Source organism: Acinonyx jubatus, chromosome X (genome assembly GCF_027475565.1).
Source record: "Acinonyx jubatus isolate Ajub_Pintada_27869175 chromosome X, VMU_Ajub_asm_v1.0, whole genome shotgun sequence".
In the NCBI taxonomy this organism is placed as follows: Eukaryota; Metazoa; Chordata; class Mammalia; order Carnivora; family Felidae; genus Acinonyx; species Acinonyx jubatus.
This window is the reverse complement of record NC_069389.1, coordinates 57599713-57619187: the sequence shown is the minus strand read 5'-3', so window position 1 is coordinate 57619187 and position 19475 is coordinate 57599713. Positions and strand designations below refer to the sequence as shown.

The window sequence follows — 19475 nt, the reverse complement described above, 5'->3', positions numbered from 1 at the left end:
TGAATACATGCTAATTTTAGGTAAAGTAATAGCCAAGGAACTTGTTTTTAGGTCTTTTTATACTTTGTCATGTAATGAATTGGTTGACAAAATTTTAAAATTCCATTTAATCTAAAACTTATTTTAATATGAAATTTTTATTTAATTTATGAAACTTTGTAATTTAAGCAAATTACTACAAATTACAGATTTATACAATTTGTTACAGATTTTACATTAAAGAAATTACTATGCTGTTAACTGAAAAAACAAAGGATCTGCAAAATTTTCTTAACTACCCTTTTGGAAGACTGAATAATGGCCCCCAAAGGTATCTAAGTCCTAATTCCTGGAACCTGTGAATATTACCTTATATAGCAGAAGAGATTTTGCAGGTATGATTAGTTTAAGGAGCGTGAGATGAGGAGGATTATCCTGGGTTTTCCAGGTGGACCCTAAATATAATCACAAGTGTCTTTATACAAGGAAAGCAGAAGGAGTTTATAGTATAGAAGGTAGGACATGTGACAACAGAACAAGAGATTGGAGTGATGCAGCTATGAGCCAAAGATTTTTAAGGAATGCCCACAGCCTCTAGTAGTTAGAATTGAAAAGGAACAGATTCTCTCCTGGAACTTTCAGAAGAAATCGGCCCTGTTAATACCTTGGTTTTGTTTTTATTCTTGTAAGACTCATGTTGGGCTTCTGACCTCCAGAACTGTAAGAGAATATGTGTTGTTTTAAGCCACTAAGTTTGTGGTAATTTGTTAACAGCAGGAATGGGAAAGTAATACAGATTTTGGTACTGAGAAATGGGGTGATGCTGTAACAAATATATAAAAATGCGGAAGTGGCTTTGGAATCAGGTAATGGATAGAGGCTGGAAGAATTTTGAGTCACATGGTAGAAAAGTCTATATTGCCTTAAACTGTTGGGATGCTAAAGGCATTGCTGGTAAGTGCTCAGAAAGAAATGAGGAACATGTTCTTGCAAACTGGAGGAAAAGGATCCTTGTCATATAGTCACAGCAGGAGATTGTTAGCTGAATTGTGTCCTATTATGTGGAAAACACAACTACAAATTATGAACTTGGATATTTAGCTGAGGAGATTTTCTAGCAGAGTGTTGAAATCATGACCTGGCTTTTTCTGGCTGCTTATAGTAAAATGCAAGAGGAAAGAGATAAATTGAAGGAAGAGCAGTTAAGCAAAAAGGAACTAGGACTTGATGAAATTCTCGGATTGGAAAAGATGATAAAATTAGGAGATTTACTGTTAGGAAAGCATGCTCTGGAAAAAAGGTCAAGGGTATGGCTGGACAACCTTTTGCTAGTGCTTCAGAAAGATCAAAAGATCAGTGTATTCATTTACACAGTGGGCTCTTTAAAGAGAATAGGCTTGTGACTCGTGGATTCCCTCAACCATATCAGCAGAATCTAAGACTAGAGATATTATTATACAGGAAAGATCTTGGGAGAGGACCCTCTTGGCTAACGGCATGAACCCCCATGACATATATGTAATACAAAGTTTTTGAGAATGTTCTACATGCAGAAACAATGCCAAATTGGACTGAAAGGGACAGAGAGAGGACAAGATTAAAGAAGGATATTGGACTTCCCAAACTCTATAGCCAGAAAGCAGGCTGATAAAACTACTAAGCTTTAAACAAATGCTACTCTTCAAGAAAAAGGAAGTATGACTTCAAGGGAGGTGCCTTGGGCTCAGATGGCAGAGCCTAAAACCACAGAGGATTACTACCATGCCTTGAAACCTAATGGAGTTTGTCCAGTTAGATTTTAAAAGCCCCAAACAGGGCTGTTGACTCCTTCCTTCCATTTTCTCCCTTTTGGAATGAGAATGTCCATAATTTGTATTCTATGCCTGTATTTTGAGAGAATATAACTTATTTTCTAGTTTCAAAGGTCCACAGGTAGGAATTTTGCTTCAGGATGTATCATACCCAGATCCTCACTCATACCTGATTTAGATGATGAGACGTGGGGCTTTATGAATAATGATATTTAGAAGGTATTTTGTACTTCAGTTGATGCTGTGATGTGTTGAGAGTTTGGGGAATATTGGGATGGAGTGAATGCACTTTGTAAATTGGAGGGATATGAATCTTTAGGGGCCAGAGTATGGACTGTGGAAGGCTGAAAAATGGTCCCCAATGACATCCAGGCCCTAATCCCTGGCACCTGTGAATGTTACCGTATATAATAAAAGGGAGTCGACAATGTGATAAAATTAAAGAGATTGAAATAGGATTATTCTGGATTATCCATGTGGGCCCTAAATGTAATCATAGGTGTCCTATTTATAAGAGGGAGCCAAAGGGATATCTGCCTTTAGAAGCAGGACATGTGGGGACAGAAGCAAGAGATTGTAGTGATACAGCTGCTAGCCTTATCCTCTAGAAATTGGAAGAGGCAAGGAACAAATTCTCTAGAAGGAACCAGCCTGCTGACCTTTTAATTTTGATTTTACCTTATAATACCCATAAGGCTTATTTTGGACTTCTGACTTTAAGAGCTGTAAGAATTTAAATATGTGTTATTTTAAGCCACTACATTTGTGGTAATTTGTTATAGCACCAGTTAGAAATTAATACAATCTTAAATCAAGCCACAAAAGGGCAAATTTATAAATAGAGATTCTATCCTAGATAACGGATTGCCACTTAGAGAACCAGAGCCTGGCTTTTGTGGTGTGTGTGTGTGTGTGTGTGTGCGCGCGTGTGTGCGCGCGCGCTTTGTGTATATATGTGTGTGTGTATACTTTTCTTCTTCACCAAGAATGGTCTGTTAGTAATTATAGCCAAGCCAAATCTCATACAGGTCAAAACCAGTTTCCTTACCTTTTTACTAACACCTATTTCAGAAACTCAATTTCTATGGCAGTTATGTAGATCTCAACTGAGATGGAATCAACCAAGGAGGAAAGGACCAACAGTCAGAGGTGACTTTTCTCTATCTCTCATAGGCACTCATAATTTATGCCAACAGGGCCTTAACTCTTAGAGCTTTTAATACTAAATATGACTCTTGGAATATACAGATTTCTCCCTTCTTCCATCCTAGCTATAAAGTACAAAGTCCCTTTTCTTTTTAATTCAAGTGCAAAGTTGAAATTTTGTAAAGAAACTTTACTTTAAAAAGGGGGAAACTAAAATGTAAACATAGAAATTAACAAGTTTATTGACTGTAGATCTCAGATCCTAGTTAATTTCTGAGATATAGCCACAGCGTAGCTTGACTATTACAAAATACTGAGCCCTTTACTCAACCCTATCTGAGATAAATTCCAAGTCAAGTTTCTGAAACTTCTGAGATTAATTTGGGTTGATGCTTTACAAGCTGGGATGAATATCTCACTCCTTCCCAGAACCAGACTCCTGGTTTTTATCTTTTTGGCCATTCCCTCTAGCCTCAGACTATAATGTGCTCCTAGTTTCCAGATCCCAGTCTACTAAATGTTTTGACATAAGGAAGGTATTTCTCCATGTAGCCCAAATCTTATTCCAAGATCAAGTATTAGTTGATCTTGTAGTCACTTTCTTTGACCCTCTTAGAAAGTCTTTATGGTTTGGAGTTCATGCAAGTCCTGTTGTTGCCTTTGACCTGATTCTTTCTGGCTGTCACTCATCTTCTGACATGTATTACTCTAAATTCAGCATAATCTTACTAGGATATAGGTAACTTCCAAGCTCTGGGCCATCATTCTTGGAATCTACCTGCATCACATCACATCTCTCCAACAAACTGAAGCAAACTCCCTGCTGGTCACTTTTTCAAAGCCTACACTTTGTTTGGGGCCTCTTACTAAGCTATTATTTACTAGTCACAGAAAATGAAGACTGATGGATCTTGAGTTTAATGAGTGATTAACCATTACAGGGACTCAAGTTAACAAATTGCATTTATTTTCCAAATATTTTTCTGCATTTGCTTCATTCATTCCTTCATAAGAATCTGTTGCTCACTTATGTACCAGGCACTGGGCTAGATGCTATAGGCAACATAGACACTTACCCAGTGAATTATAGTGCAGCCTTATAAATGTTATAGTAGTGGTGTTATGTACAAAGCACAGGAGAAAGAGGATAGATTTGTCTGGGAAAGTCAGGAAAGGCATGATACGATAACTTATCAAATGAGTGACTTCAAATTTTTAACATTGTAACAATTTCACAATTCCAAAATTGCTTGAAGCATACATCAAGTGAGAACTGTACTACCACCAAAAAAAAAAAAAAGAGAGATTTCTTTACCAGGCGTAATCATGTATATATGTTAACTAAATGGGAATGTCTGCCTCACCTCAAACACTGTACTTCATGTATTTCAGTTCTATAATATCTTTTTTTAATTTTTTTAAAGTATGAGATTAATCAACTTTAGGAACATAAGAACTTCATGAATATTAAACTTAATTCTTTATATAGTTCTCTTTCCTAATCTGTTAGTGTGCATAGATACATTTATAGTTATATTTTATGTGTGCATATTAACTTGTTTTTTTCACTTATTCTTTCTTGTAAGTTTGTTTACATATTGAAAGAACTATGTATTACTCCATCAAATTAAAGTAATTATTGCCTTTTTATTAGGTACTTGAATTGTTTCCCAAGTTTTTATACTTCTGTGAATGCCTTTGTATAGGCTTTCATACATATACTCCTGCTTCTTTGGAGCATATTCTCAGAAAAAGGGATTCTGGATAAAAGAGTATGGACAACCTTGTGGCTCTTGTTTTGTGTTGCCAGAGTATTCTTTACAAAGACAAACCAATTTTTAGTGACATCAATAAATACAAAATATACCTTTTTATTTTTACTACCCCACAAACATTGAATTTTTATCATTTTTCATTAGATTAATAGTTTTATCACACATGCTATTTTAATTGCCTTTCTTTAATTCCCAGTGAGGATATGCACTTTTTTCAATTTTGCTTTACCCCCCTTTTTTTTTTGAAATTGTGTCTCCTATTGCTTGTATATCTAGCAGGATCTGTACATTTTCATATATATTTATCAGTTCTTTTAAGTATGCTTTATGGTAGGCTTTTATCAATGAAGTTTGTAATGTACATATATAGTTTGTTTTGTAACTTTCTTTTAGATAATTATTTTCTTGCCTTTGTGCAAATTTTTGAATGACAAATGCATCCATTTTAGCATATATATATATATATATATATATATATATATATATATGTTTCATTTCTTCAGGAATTGTAAATTTATCTCCTAGTTTGATTTGAATAGATGCACTATTCTCATTCTTCAATTTTCATAAGTAGTAAGCTATGATTACAAATTGATATGTACATACTGGATGCAGGGAACTGAAAAGTAGAGCAAAGCACAAAGGAAAAAGATAAAAGTCACCTATAATTCTATCACTCATAGGAAGCTATTGTTTTTGTTTTGGAGTATTTGCTTCCAATCATTTTTTTTATAAAATATATACATATATACATACTTGTTTTTAGAAAAATGGTGTCCAAAAGAATAGTCTTTGCAATTTGTACTTTGCAATTTGTACAATTTTTTTAATGTTTATTTATGTATTTTGAGAGAGGGAGAGAGAGAGTGATCAGGGAAGGGGCAGAGAGAGAGAGGGAGAGAGAGAATCCCAAGGAGGCTCCACACTGTCAGCACAGAGCTCAATGCGGGACTTGATCTCACGAACCAACCTGAGCCAAAATCAAGAGTTGGTTGCTTAACTGACTGAGCCACCTAGGTGCCCCACAATTTGTACTTTGCAATATAATAATGTATAATGAACCTTATTATATTTTCTTAAATAACCTCCTATAACACTATTTTAATATCTGTGTTAGCATAATTTCAGGTTTTTAGACATATAGATAATAAATTGTTTTGATAAATTAAGTTGCCTTTTTTTCTACTTATTTTGTAAATTATTTATTGATATTCTTTTACCATTTTACTACTGGAAAATTGCCAGTTTCTTATTAGTTCAGACAATATTTTTTTATATGAGAGATGCTAACACTTTGTCTTCCACATGTTATTGCAATGTTTTGCTATTTTATTATTTGCCTTTTAATTTTGTATTTGATTTTGACATACAAAAGTTTTATATTTCTTCATAGTAAAATTGTTTCCTTTTTGGTTTCTTTGCTGTTATCCTTAGAAAGATAAACTCATTGCTAGGTCAGATACATTTTCACTGTATTTTATTTCTTTTTAGTCACAATTTTACATTTAACACTTAGTCTAGAAATTTTAATATTCATTTATCTTATGATGTAAGAATCATAACTTGTTTGCTAAATAGCCAGTCATTCCAGCACTATTGACTGAATAGTTCATATAAACACTGTTTTGAAATGTCACCTTGATCATTTACTGTACATACATAGATTCATTAACATGTGTGTGTGTGTGTGCGCACGCACATACATGTGCATGTGTGTATGTTTCTGGCCTTACTTTTTGGTGCTGTTGGTCACAGTTTCTTCTTTCTTAGCACTACACTTTTTAAGTTATCAAGTTTCGGACTGTTTAATAATTGGGAAAATGTAAGATAAAACAGAAATGAAATAGAAACTTTTGCCCATCCATTTTATAAAAGTTAAGATTGATAATATCCAGTGCTGGTGAATATGTGGAGAAATGGATACTCTCAGCACTCCTGGTAGTAGTGTAAATCAGAGGCAATTTGGCATTACCCATAAAAAAATGTTAATGTACATATTTTTGACTAACAACCTTACTTATAGGAATCGATCCTATATAATACTCATACAAGTGCACAAAGATATATATACAAAGCTGTTCATTACAACATAATTGGTAATGGCAAAACAACAGTTAGGAGCAACCTAATATGTATGAATAAGAATGGTTGAATTATGATATGTTGTGCCACAATTAAAAAGAATAAAGTAGACTTTGTGATTCCAGCTGTGAAATTGCTTATATTGGACTAATCTTCATACTAAGAACAACTACAATGGCTATATTTTAAAAATAAAGGTGAGGGGTGCCTGGGTGGCTCAGTTGGTTAAGTGTCCGACTCTTGGTTTCAGCTCAGGTCATGATTTCATGGTTCATGAGATCAAGCCCCATATTGGGCTCTGTGCTGACAGTGCAGAGCCTGCTTAAGATTCTCTCCTCCCTCTCTCTCTGTCCCTCACCTGATCATGCACACACTTTCTCTTTCAAAATAAATAAACATTTTAAAAGTAAATAAAAATAAAGGTGAATGAGGGCATTAGAAAATAATTAAGACAGCCAAAACTTGAGCAGCCAAAAACCTGAAAAGAAGAGAACCTCAGAAAACTAAGCACCATTCTCTGTGCAGTTTCCCTTTGAGACATTTGCTGAGTTTTAAGTTGTGCTCGCATGGAATGAGAGGCCAAGAAACCAAGTATAAAGTCTCGCTTCTAGGAAAACAAAAATTTTATTTCAGGACCTTTCTTTGTGGAAGAGACTGTGATAAACACTTTAGGCTTTCAGTTACATCCGAAGGATGAGCTACACCCTAAAAGTAAAGGCAAATCACTAACAGACCTATACTTGAAAAGCCTAAAACACAAAGCCTAAAATACAATCTTCTCAATACCTGATTGGACTCAGGTTGCCTGCTTGTAGTGTAACTGCCTTCCAAAATAAACTAAACCACTTCTGGAAGAAGATAATATCCAGAGCCACTACGATTCTTTGTACAATGTGTTCAGCACTGAAAATATATAATATATGCTAGGAAACCAAATAAACAAAAGCAAAAATAAAAAATACAATTAAAATAGATACACAGACTTCTTTTTAACGTAGTATTAAAAGTTCTAGTCAGGGGTTCCTGAGTGGCTCAGTTGGTTAAGCATTCGACTCTTGACTTCAGCTCAGGTCATGATATTGTGGTTTGTGAGTTCGAGCCACACATTGTGCTCTGCGTAGACAGCGCAGAGCCTGCTTGGGATTCTGTCTCCCTCTCTCTCTGCCCCTCCCCCATTTGCTCTCTATCTCTCTCAAAATAAAATAAACTTAAAAAAAGTATACTTTGAAAGTTCTAGCCAGAGCAAGTAGGCAAGAAAAAGAAATAAAAGGCATCCAAGTCAGAAAGGAGTAAGTAAAAATGTTTGCAGATTATATGGTTTACATGTAGAAAATCCTAAAGATTCTAGTTTTTAAAAAGTTAGAATTAATACAGCAAAATTGCATGATACAAAATCAACATGCAAAAACCAGTTGCATTTTTATACATTGACAATAAACAATGCAAAAGGAAAATTAAGAGAAAAATTCCATTTACAATTGCATCAAAAAAATAAAATAGTTTGGAATAAATGTAACCAGGGAGGTGAAAGATTTGTACACTGAGAATGATCAAATGTTGATGAAAGAAATTAAAGAAGACACAAATAAATGGAAAGATGGCCATGTTCATGGATTAGAACATGTCAATACTATCCAGAATGATTGACAGATTCAATGCAGTTCGTATCCAAAACCTAATTATATTTTTAGCAAAACTAGAAAAATTCATCCTGAAATTTATATGGAATCTCAAGGAACCCTAATACATTCCTGAAAAAGAAAAACAAAGCTGGAAAACTTAATATTAACTGATTTTATAACTTACTACAAAGTAACTAATAAAATGAGTGCACTACTGGAATAAAGACAGATCTGTAGAAAAATGAAATAGAATAAAAATCCGAAAAAGAAAGCCTTGCAGATGCAGTCAAATGATTTTTGACAAAGATGCCAAGTCCATTCAATGGTGAAAGGGTAGTCCTCAAGAAACCATGCTGGGGAAACTGGATACCCATGTGCAAAAGAATGAAGTTGGACCCTTACTTTACACCACATACAAAGATTAACTCAAAAATGGATCAAAGACCTAAACCTAAAATTATACAACTCTTAGAAGAGAATAGAGGAGAAAAGCCTCATAACATTGGATTTGGCAATCATTTCTCGGATATAACACGAAAAGCACAGACAACTAAAGAAAAATTAGATAAATTTGACTTCATTAAAATTAAAAATTTATTTGCATCAAAGGCTGCCATCAACAGTGAAAGGCAACATGTAGAATGAGAGGAAATATTTTCAAATCTTACATCTGATAAAGAATTAATATCCAAACTACATTGAGAACTCCTACAACTCAATAGCAAACAATCCCCCACTAAGCCATCTATTGATTCATTGCAATCCCTATAAAAATTCCAATAGCAGGGCACCTGAGTGGCTCAGTCGGTTAAGCATCCGACTTCAGCTCAGGTCATGATCTCACAGTTAGTGGGTTCGGGCCCCGTGTCAGGCTCTGTGCTGGCACCTCAGAGCCTGGAGCCTGCTTGGGATTTATCTCCCTCTCTCTCTACCTCTCTCCTGCTCATGCTCTGTCTCTCTCTCAAAAATAAATAAATGTTAATGATTTTTTTAAATTCCAATAGCGTTTTTCACAGAAATAGAAAATATAATCCTAAAATTCATATGGAACCGAAAGACCCAAATAGCCAAAGCAATCCTGAGAAAGAACAAAGCTAGAAGCATCACACTTCCTGATTTCAAACAATATTACAAAGCTATAGTAATCTAAACAGTATAGCACTGCACAAAAATAAACACATAGGCAAATAGAACAGAATCAAGAGCCCAGGAATAAATCCATGCATATATGGTCAACTAATATGTGGCAAGGGAGTCAAGAATACTCAATAAGGAAAGGATAGCCTCTAAGAAACGGCACTGGGAAAACTGGATATCCACATGCAAAATATTGAAATTAGACCTCCATCTTACACCCTCACAAAAATTAACTCTTAATGGGTTAAGAACTTAAATGTAAGACGTGAAACTGTAACTCTTGTAGAAGAAAACAAGGAAAAATCTACTTGATGTCAGTGTTGGACAAGATTTCTTGGATGTCGCACAAAAAGCACAAGCAACAACAGCAAAAAATCAACAAGTGAGACTACATCAAACTAAAAGGCCTCTGCACAGAAAAAAAAAACAATCAAAAAATGAAAAGGCAATGTATGGAATGGGAGAAAATACTTCCAAAGCATATATCTGATATGGGATTAATATCCAAAATACATAAGGAAAAAAAAACCCAAAATGTATAAGGAGCTCTTACAGCTCAATAGCAAAAAAGCAATCAATTTAAAAGTGGGGAGAGGAATTGAATAGACATTTTTCCAAGGAACACATCCAAATGGCCAGGGGGTACATGAAAAGATGTTCAGCATCATTATTCAACAGTGAAATGCAAATCAAAACCAGAATGAGATGTTACCTCACACCTATTAGAATGGCTGTTATGAAAAAGAAAGAAAAAATGCTGGCAAGGATGTGGAAGAAACAGAACCCTTGTACACTGTTGGTAGGAATGTAAATTGATATAGCCACTTTGGAAAACAGTATGGATGTTCCTCAAAAAAATAATGATAGAGTTACCATATGATCCAGCAGCCCTACATCTGGGTATATATACAAAGGAAATGAAATCACTGTCTCAAAGAGATATCTGCACTCACATGTTGATTGTAGCATTAGTCACAATGGTCAAGACATGGAAGCAATCTAAATGTCCATTAGCAGATGAATGGATAAAGAAAATGTCATATATATATACCAAACTCCTAGAAACAGGGTAAAATGATGAGTACCAGGGGATGAAGAGTGGAGGAAATGGGGAAATGTTGGTCAGAAAGTACTAACTTTGAATTATAAAATAAGTAAGCTTTGGGATCTAATGTACCTTATGGTGACCATAGTTAACAATACCATACTGTATACTTGAAAGTTACTCTGAGAGTAGAGCTTAAGGTTCTCACAAAAACAATAACAGAATGGCAGTTATGTGAGGTGAAGGACAGTTCAGTAACCTTATTGTAGATGTTTAACAACACCTATGTGTATCAAACCATTACATTATACACCTTAAACTTACACAATGTTTTATGTCAATTATATCGATAAAGCTGGGGGAATTTTATTTAAAAACCCAAACCCAATTAAAAAGGGCAAGGGACTTGAATACTTATTGCTCCAAAGAAGATATACAAATGGTCAGTCAGCACATTAAAACAGCTTCAACGGAGTGCCTGGGTGGCTCAGTCAGTTAAGCTTCCAACTTTGGCTCAGGTCATGATCTCGCGGCTTGTGAGTTTGAGTACCGCATTGGACTCTGTGCTGACAGCTCAGCCTGGAGCCTGCTTCAGATTCTCTGTCTCCCTTTCTCTCTGCCCCTCCCCCACTAGTGCTTTGTTTCTCTCAAAAATAAACACACACACACACACACACACACACACACATACACATACATACATACATACATAGAGCCTCAACAACACTAATCGTTAGGGCAATGCAAGTCAAAACCCCAATGAAATATCACTTCACACTCATTAGTATGGCTGTTATAAAATGAATGAACCCATCCATCCATCAAAAAAATAACAAGTGTTGGTGAGGGTGTGGAGAAATTTGAACCCTTATGCTCTGTTGGTGGTAATATAAAATAGTGTAGCTGTTATGGAAAACAGTATGACAGTTCCTTATAAAATTAAATATAGAATTGATCCAGCAATTCCACTTGTGTATATATACCAAAAAGAAGGGAAAACAGGAACTGAAATAGATTATTCACCAGTATTCAAAATAGCATTAGTCACAATATCCCAGAAGTGGAAATAACCCAAATGTCAATTTACTGAATGAATAGACAAAATTACATATATATGATATACATGCCTCATATATATTATTATAATTTTACATATAATATATTAATATTTAATTTATAAATTTAATTTGTGTATATTTATATGTATAAATGGAATATTATTCATCTTTAAAAAGGATGGAAATTCTGAAATGCAAAAACAGGGATGAACCTTGAAGACATTATGCTAAGTGAAACAAGCCAGATGCAAAAGGATAAATATTGTATGATTACACGTGTATGAAGTACTTAGAGCAGTCAAATTTATGGAAACAGAATATACAATGGTGGTTGCCATTAAAGGATTAAAGGTTAGTTGCCAGAAGGAGAGGGTAATGGGGAGTTATTGTTTCATAGGTATGAAGTTTCTGTTTGGGATAATGAAAAGTTCTGGAGCTGGGTGATAGTGATGGTTGCAGAATAGTGTGAATGTAATTAATGCCAGTGAACTGTGTATTTTAAATGGTACATTTTATGTTGTATATGTTATAGTACAATAAAAAAACAAAAATTTTAAATATTTTTTAAAAAATACATAATTCACATATCTGGAGTGGTCAGCCAAAACTTGTATAAATTATGATGTATGTTCAGAAATAGACTTAGAAGATGAATTTCACTATGAAAAAATTGAAACTTAAAAAAGGATCAAATAGAATTCAAAAACTAAAGAATACAATAATTGAAATTGGGAATGCAATAAATGGTATTAACACTGTATGAGAAATAGCAGAATAGAGAATTGATGAACTGAAAAATAAATTAGAAAATATTCAGATTAAAGCACAAAAGAGAGAGAAAACAATGGAAAATTGAAAGAGCATTAAGGGACAGATATAGTGGAATTTCTGGAGTCCAAGAACAAGAGGAAAGAATGGAACAGAAAGTGTATTTGAAAAAATAATGACAAAAAGTTTTTCAAAACTGACCAAAAGTATCAATTCACATATTCAAAAAGGCTAAAAATCTGTAAGCAAGATAAATACAAAGAAAAACAACTTACACATTTAATAATCAAACTTCTGGGAACCAAGACAAAGAGAAAATCTTAAAAATATCCAGAGTTAAGAAAAGATACATTGCTTTCAAATGAACAATGATCAAACTTCCAGCTTACTTCTTAACTAATGAAATCCACAAGACAATGAATGACACCTGTAAATTACTGGAAGAAAATAACTGTCAGACTAGAAATTTATATCCAGTGAAAATATCCTTCAGAAATAAAAGTGATATAAAGTCATGTTCAGATAAGTAAAAACAGAATGTATCACTAGCGGACTCATACTAAAAGAAATACTAAAGGGAGTTCTTTAGGCAGGAAAAAAAAATGACCCCAGGCAGAAGCATAGGAATGCAGGAAGGAATAAAGAGAAAAATAAAGTGTAAATAAAAACACTATTGACTGTTTAAGGAAACACTAATAACAATGCTTTGTGGATAAAATAACAAAAGTAGAAATGAAATAAATGACCAAAATGCCTGCAAAAAAAGGCAGGCAGAATGTGAATGGAGTTAAGATGTTGTAAAATCTTGCATTATTCAGAGAAAGTACAAATTTAAGGTACACTCTAACCAGTCAAGGATGCATGTTTTAATCTCTCAAGCAGGGTTCCATGACAGAATTAAACTACAGAAAATTTTTTTTTAAGTTCCCCCAAGGGTTGCACATACTAGTTCTATTTTAAATATAAAGAAAGTTAATATTTATAATGGATGTCTAAGAAATTAGGACATAATACTCTGGTGGGATCTAGTTGAGAAGAGCTGCTCTGGAGTAACCATTAAAGGAGTAATGAAAGAATGTTTAATAAGATGATGGAGGTGAAATGATATAATAAAATTCTTGATTAATCCAAAAGAAGATAAGTGAGGAAAAGAAAGGAATAAACACAGCAAATGCAAATCCTGTAGCAATTTGTAAGATTTAGGTTGGGTAGGAAGATGACAGCATTGGAGAACCCTAAGCTCACCTCGCCACAGATACAATTAGATAACACTCATATCAGCATAAATAACCCAGAAAATTATCCGAAGACTGGCAGAACAGACTCCACATCTAAAGGTAGAGAAGAGGCCACATTGCAGAAGGTATGAAGGGTGAAGACACAGTTTGGGCAAAGATAGACCATGGCCATCTAGAGTGGGGAGAGAGCTAGTGGCATGGAGAAGGGCAAAAAACAGACCTTCATACTGGGGAGCACACAGAAAGGACAAATCCCCATAACATTTGCCTTTGAAATGAGAGGGGCCAGAATTTCGTGAGTTTTTAAAACCAGTGGAACTTAAAGCCTGGAATTTTAAAAACTGGCAAATTTGGCTTAGTGACAGCCCCGAAGACATTAGGAAGCTGAGTCCCCACCCTTAAAGACATAGCACTACAAGCAGCCTATGCTGATATAGCATAGAACCAGCAGTTTGAAAAACAACAGAGACAGGATGGAGAATGATTTGCTCATCTCAGACTGTGGCCTGCAGAGACAGAGGTCATGGGGAGACCCCTCCAGGAGCACAGGAGCTTCCAGGTGCCATTTCCCTCCCCTACCCCCCAACATAAACAATGGCCACTTGTGGGAACAAGCACAGCACCAACACTTATTGCCTCACTTGTTTGCATCAAGCCCCCCCCCCCCAGTGCTTTGGTGAATCCACCTTCTAGTCATGCTGGCCTTGGTCCCCATAATTCAGGCCTTCTTGCTCAGAAGACCAACACAAACATTACTAGAAGCACATAACATACCAAAAATGAAACAGGAAGGAATAGAAAATTTGAACAGACCAATTACCAACAATAAAATTGAATCCTCAATCAAAAAGTAAAAGTCCAGGATCAGAGGGCTTCACAAGCAAATTCTACCAAACATTTAAAGAAGAGTTAATACATGTTCTTCTCAAATTGTTCCCAAAATATGGAAAGGGAAGGAAAACTTCCAAATTCATTCCATGAGGGCAGTGTCATCCTGATACCAACACCAGATTAAGACACCACAAAAAAAGAGAACTACAAGCCAATAACTCTCATAAATGTACATGCAAAAACCTCAACAAAATATTAGCTGAATCCAACAATACATTAAAAAATTATACAGAATGATCAAGTGGGATTTATTCCCAAAATGCAAGAGTGATTTAATATTCACAAAACAATCACATGATAGGTCACATCAATAAGAGAAAGGATAAAAATCATGACTATTTCAATAGATAGGGAAAATACATTTGACAAAGTACAACATCCATTCATGACACACACAAAAAAAAACCCTGCAAATTAGACTTGGAGGGAATATACCTTAACAAAGGCCTTAAATGAAAAACTCACAGGCAATATCATATTCAATGGGGGAAAATTGAGAGCATTTCCCCTAGGGTCAGGAACAAGACAAGAAAATACACTCTTACCAGTTTATTCAACATAGTACTAGAAGTCCTAGCCATACCAACCAGACAACAAAAAGAAATAAAAGGCATCCCAGTAGGTAAGGAAGAAGTAAAACTCTCAATATTTGCAGATGTCATGATACTGTGTATAGAAAACCCTAAAGACTCCACCAAAACCCTACTAGAACTCATAAATGAATTCTTTAAAGATGGAGGATACAAAAATCAATGTACAGGAATCTGTTCATTTCTATACACTACTAATGAAGCAGAAGAAAGTAAAAGGAGCAATCCTGTTTGAAATTGCACCAAAACCAATAAAATATCTGTCTAAACTTAACCAAAGAGGTGAAAGACCTATACTCTGAAAACTATAATATGATGAAATAAATTCAAGACAACACAAATAAATGGAAAGATATTCCATGTTCATGGGTTGTTAAAATGTTCATACTACCCAAAGAAATCTATAAATTTAATGCAGTCTTTATCAAAATACCAACAGAGTTTTTCACAGAACTGGAACAAGCAATGGTAAAATTTGTGTGGAACCACAAAAGACCTCGAATACCAAAATAATCCTGAAAAAGAAAAACAAAACTGGAGGTATCACAATTCCAGACTTAAAGTTATATTACAAAGTGGTAGTAATTAAAACAGTAGGTACTGGCATAAAAAAAAATAGACTCACGGATCAATAGAAAAGAATAGAAAACTCAGAAATAAACCCACAATTATATGGTCAAATAATATTTGATAAAGAAGAGGAAAATGTACAATGGGGAAAAGTCTGTTCAACAAATGGTGTTGGGAAAACTGGACAACTACATGCAAAAGAATGAAACTGGACCATGTACTTACACCATACACGAAAATAAACTTAAAATGGATTAGAGACATAAATCTGAGACCTCAAAACACAAAACTCCTAGAAGAGAGTACAGGCAGTAATTTCTTTGACATCAACCATAGCAATATTTTTCTAGATATGTCTTCAGCTATAAAAAAGATGAAATCTTCCCATTTGTGACATGGATGGAGCTAGAGTATAATGCTAAACAAAACCAGTCAGAGAAAGACAAATATGACTTCATTCATTTGGAATTTAAGAAACAAGACAAATTAGCAAGAAGAAAACAAGAGAGAGACAAACCAAGAAACAGACTCTACTATAGAGAACACACTGATGGTTACTATAGTGGAGGTCGGTGGGATGATGGGTGAAATAGGGGACGAGGATTATAGTGTACACTTATGAAAAAAAAAGACAAAACAGTCTCCTGAGAAAAGGAAAATAAAAGCAAACATAAACTCTTGGGACTACATCAAAATAACAAGCTTCTACACAGCAAAGTAAACAATCGACAAAACTAAAAAAGCAACCAACGGAATGGGAGAAGATATTTGCAAATGACATAACTGATAAAGGGTTAGTATCCAAAATATATAAAGATAAAATTCAACATCCAAACAACAAATATTTGAATTAAAAATGGCAGAAAACATGAGTAGACATTTTTCCAAAGAAGACTTATGCATAGCAAATAGGCACATGGAAAGATGTTCATCATCACTTCCCATCAGGGAAATGCAAATCAAAACTACAGTGAGACATCACCTCACACCTGTCAGAATGGCTAAAATCAACAACAGAAGAAACAAGTGTTGGTGAGGATATGGAGAAAAGGGATTCCTCATGCACTGTTGGTGGGAATGTAAACAGTGCAACCACCAGTGGAAGGTAGTATGGAAGTTCCTCAAAAAGTTAAAAATAGAACTACACTATGATCCAGTAATCACACTACTAAGTATATACACAAAAACTAGGAAAACACTAATTCAAAGCAGTGCATGCACCCTTATGTTTATAGCAGCAGTATTTACAATAGCCAAATTATGGAAGCAGCCACATGTCCATTGATAAATGAATAGATAGAAAAGAAGATGGCAGTTGAGTAGGAAGACCCCAGGCTCGCCTTGTCCCACTAATACAACTAGATCACTATCAAATCATTCTACATACCCCCAAAAATCAACCTGAAGACTGACAGAACAAACTCCACAACTAAAAGAAAAGAAGAGGCCACACTGAAGAAGGTAGGAAGTGAGGAGACATGGTTTAGGGGAAAAACAGATACTTCCTGCTTTGGAGGGGAGGGAGTCACAGTCATGGATAAGGGCAAGGAAGAGAGCACACAGGAGAACGCAAAAGGAGAATGCTTCCCTGTAGCCATTGTCTTGGAAAGCAAAGGGGCTGAATTATGTGAGTCCTTAGAACCAGCAGGGCTTAAAGCCCAAAGTTTTAAAGGTCTGCAGTCTTGGCTGGGATAGACACCACAGAGCACTGCGCTGCTCCTGGAGAAAAGACAGGCAAACAACCCAGGGGCATAAGCATAGAAACAGAGATCTGGAGATCACCTGGGGCACACAGTGAGGAGATTCTTTTCTTTTCTCAGGTGTCCCTGAAAGGCAGCATTTGTGGAGACATCTCTCCAGGAACAAAGGATCTGGCTGGTTCCATTTCCCTCCTCTGCTGCTCAGCATAAACACAGAGCCACCTGCTGGAAGCAGTCCAGTGCAGACACCAGATGCCTTACTTGCTTACACTAAGCCCTGCCCCCTTGCACTACAGTGGAATTGCCTTCTCAGCCATGCTTGCCTCTGTCCTAGCAATCTTGGCCCCAACCCCAGAATACCAGCACAAAACACTGCCCATACCACATGTCCTGATCAGAGAGTTTTGCAGGGCCTCAGTTTTCATGGAAGTGGTATCAGGTCTCATTTCACAAGCAGACAAGAGTATATCTAGTTAAAACTCACCACATTCAGTCCAGGGAGCAAACACTGTCCACAGCAGGCAAGGAGAGCCTCTGCAGATGACAGGCCTGAATGATAGAGTAGCCAAAACAGCAACAGAGCACACCCAACACATTAGAGGAACTCCCTGAAGTGCCAGTCCCTGGGCACTACAGGACCTCTTCTTCATAAGACCATTACTTCCATGAGCAGGAGATATAACTCACTCTTCTAACATAGAGACTTAGCCAAAATGCAAAAATGAAGGAATTTATGAAAGAAATAGATTAGGCCACAGTCAGAGATCTAAGCAAAACCAGACAAAAGTATCATACCTGTTAGAGAATTTAATGCAACAATATTAAGGATACTCATGGGGCTTGAGAAAAGAATGGAAGACACCAGTGAGACCCTTAACACAGAGATAAAAGGGTTAAAAAAGAGCCAGAGGTGAATAATGTAATAAACAAAAATTGGAAATAGGCCTGATGCAGTGAACAGCAGGCCAGAAGAAACAGAGGAACAAATTAGTGACACAGAACACAAAATAATGGGAAATAATGAAGCTGAACACAAGAGAGAATTAGGGAACATAAGAATAGGCTTAGGAAACTCAGTGACTCCACCAATGTAATAACATTCATATTAAAGGAGTCCCAGAAGAGAAGAGAGAGAAACAAGGGCAGAGAATTTACTTGAGATAATGACTGAAAACTTCCCTAATCTGGAGAAGGAAATAAACATTGAAATTCTAGGAGGGACAGAGAACTCCCAACAGAATCCACAAAAGCAGCCCAGCCTCAATACATATTTTAATTAAATTTGCAAAATATAGTGATACAAAAATCTTAAAAGTAGCAAGGTAAAAGAAATCATTAACTTACAAGGGAAGACCCATAAAGCCAGCTGCAGATTTCTTAACAGAAACTTGGCAAGCCAAGTGGCATGGTGGATTCAAAGTGCTGCATGGGACTATACAAAGAATTATTCACCATGATCAAGTGGGATTCATTCCTGGACTGCAGGGCTGGTTCAACATTCGCAAATCAATCAATGTGATACATCACATTAATAAAAGAAAAGAACCATATGATCCTGTCAATCGATGCAGAACTAGCATTTGACAAAATTCAGCATCCTTTCTTAATAAAAACCCTCAAGAAAGTCAGGATTGAAGGAACATACTTAAACTTCATCAAAGCTATTTATGAAAAGCCCACAGCTAATATCATCCTCAGTGGGGAAACACTGAGAGCTTTTTCCCTGAGATCAGGAACCTGACAGGGATGCCCACTCTCACCGCTGTTGTTTCACATAGTGTTGGAAGTTCTAGCATCAGCAATCAGACAACAAAAGGAAATCAAAGGCATCAAAATTGGCAAAGATGAAGTCAAGCTTTCACTTTTTGCAGATGACATGATACTATACATGGAAAACCCGACAGACTCCACCAGAACTCTGCTAGAACTGATACATGAATTCAGCAAAGTTGCAGGATACAAAATCAATGTACAGAAATCAGTTGCATTCTTATACACTAGTAATGAAGCAACAGAAAGACAAATAAAGAAACTGATCCCGTTCACAATTGCACCAAGAAGCA

At 35.7% G+C, this 19475-nt stretch overlaps 1 protein-coding gene across 8 annotated transcripts in view; it reads left to right on the top strand.

Annotated features, from left to right (window-relative positions):
• The window catches only part of PHKA1 (phosphorylase kinase regulatory subunit alpha 1), a 174886-nt gene that overhangs the window by 71404 nt on the left and 84007 nt on the right, over positions 1 to 19475 (top strand). The window lies entirely within an intron of this gene.